General features: G+C 33.9%; 1 non-coding gene across 1 annotated transcript; it reads left to right on the forward strand.

The window, feature by feature from the left end:
* Positions 1 to 2,069: 2,069 nt before the first annotated feature.
* On the forward strand, positions 2,070 to 2,142 carry Trnav-cac (transfer RNA valine (anticodon CAC)). Its single transcript has one exon. It is a non-coding gene; the product is annotated as a tRNA-Val (tRNA).
* Positions 2,143 to 2,654: the final 512 nt, after the last annotated feature.

Consider the following 2,654-nt stretch of genomic DNA (forward strand, 5'->3'; position numbering starts at 1 on the left):
TAGGATTAGGTATATCTAGTCCTGTAATAAGTTTATGTAGCTTCATATACCATAGTTTAACAAATACACCGAATTTAAGTGTTTCATACAAAACATGTTTTTGCTCCATTTCGTTTGTTTTTTAAACTGGAGCTATATAAACTAAATACACGTCTAGATATACTTGATGTCATGGTATGTGCAAAGTTTAATTATAATCCAACACGTAGTTTTAAAATGAGAACGAAATTCCGTTTATATGTTTAAATTCAGCCGAGCTTGCTGGGGACTCTGTTTAGTAAGTAGTTTATGACTTTTATGAGTGTTCATTTATTTTTTATTTTTACCCGCGGCCGCGTCTTATGTTTAATCCACCTGACTAAACAGCTGAGCTACTTCTGCTGTTAACTGTACCTACGTCTAATTCTTATTACTATTACCAAAACTATTACCAAAGACATATGTAACTAAGACATATGTAACTTCGTATAAGACGAATAAAGTCTAAGGAAAAAACGTGCCTCGGAATTCAAGTAAAAGTCATTCTCGAATAGATGCCGCACACACCTTTAGCCTATCCTCGGCTAGATGGCGTGACGACACCGTTTCATATTTAACAATTTTAACACATAGATATCAGTGAATGAACATGGATCAAACTGATATAAAAATAATAAAATAATTTATCCATATATATACATTTTTTGATAACTTTATACGTTTTCATTTTGAGTTTTAGTCGTGTGTCGATAGATGGCAGTAAATTTACAGTGACTACAAAATTTACAATGACAGGACCCCTCTATACTATCTATTCTTTTTGCTATTACTCTGCTATTACTAACACCAAAGACATATGTAACTTCGTATAAGACGAATAAAGTCTAAGGAAAAAACGTGCCTCGGAATTCAAGCAAAAGTCATTCTCGAATAGATGGCGCACACACCTTTAGCCTATCCTCGGCTAGATGGCGTGACGACACCGTTTCATATTTAACAATTTTAACACATAGATATCAGTGAATGAACATGGATCAAAAAGATATAAAAATAATAAAATCATTTATCCATATATATATATACATTTTTTGATAACTTTATACGTTTTCATTTTGAGTTTTAGTCGTGTGTCGATAGATGGCAGTAAATTTACAGTGACTACAAAATTTACAATGACAGGACTCCTCTATACTATCTATTCTTTTTGCTAACACGCACGCTGTTTACTGTCCATAAAACGGTTGACACTCGCACGTACCGACTGTCAACAGTGTCAACTGTCACGTTTTACACATACGACTAACTGTATCTAGTTAAACTGTAAATAGCGGATCAAATAGGTAGGTATCTTATTATACTGTACTTTCAACCAGGTGAGATAACTAGTTTGTTAGAATTTAGATGACCAGTAATGGAATGGGCTTACGACTATCACAGAACTGTAAAGTTAACATATGTTCAAATATATGGGTATAGTCGCCATCAGATATATTTGCCAAAGTGCTCACAAATATCTGAACACGCCTCTATTTTCAAGGCGCTAGAGGGCGTGTTCAGTATTTTTGAGTAGCTCGGGCTCTGATATATCAGACATATCTATGTCAGATGATGATGATGGATGGATGGATGGTGTAACATATACTTACGTGAACTTTGGCCCCTGATATAAGTAATTCACTTCTTGTTTGTGATTGTTAATTGGACAAGATGTACTCGATAAAGTAAGTAGGTAGTTACACCCCCCCCCCCTAAACCTACCTCAAAATTCACTCTATTGATAGATGAAAACCTTATGAAAATCTTAGTAGTATTTGAGTTTATCACGAAATACAGACAGACGCGGCGGGGGACTTAGTTTTATAAGGTGTAGTGATTATAGAGTATGTATAGGTATGAATGTTATGATTAAGACACGATGAAATAAATGTCTTATCAAATTCTTATGTCGCGCGTATTGGTTTGCCTAAAGTACAGTAGGTACTACTGTGTAGGTATTGTAAGAAAAAAATGTGCAGTCAGTAGTCGGCCAAAATACTATCGATTTAAGTATGTTGTATCAATTGAATAGTTATTTCGCAAAGTGACACCAAGTTTCCGTAGTGTAGCGGTTATCACGTGTGCTTCACACGCACAAGGCCCCCGGTTCGATCCCGGGCGGAAACAGTTCATCTTTTTGTATTTTTTATTTTACTTTATTGTTTAGGTACTAAGGCTACACAACTTTTATAATTTAGTTTAGTTCTAAAATAATGCTTGGTAAAATAATATTTTTGTCATAATTTTTAAATCATTCGTCATTTGACATTTCGTATTAAAACTTCTACAACAAAACAGATTTGAAACAATAATCAATTATTTTTGTCATAATTTTTAAATCATTCGTCATTTGACATTTTGTATTAAAACTTCGACAGCAAAACAGTGTTTCAAATAATCAAGAAAAAGTAATCCTTAACGTTTAAAACTTTTTTTCGGCGACTTACTTACCCATATTCAATATTTAAAAAAGCTAAAGAACAGTCCACACGTGTTCCGAGCCCGCATGAACTTTACAAAACAAAAAACTTCAATAAAAATCATTTGCATAAAGAATAGTGGAATCTTGGCGGGGCGCCCAAACAATTAAAGCATTGTTCCGCTCTTTATGTTTTAAAACAAAAGGGTCTAGTGTGCAT

This window comes from Cydia splendana, chromosome 12, assembly GCF_910591565.1.
Source record: "Cydia splendana chromosome 12, ilCydSple1.2, whole genome shotgun sequence".
Classification (NCBI taxonomy): Eukaryota; Metazoa; Arthropoda; class Insecta; order Lepidoptera; family Tortricidae; genus Cydia; species Cydia splendana.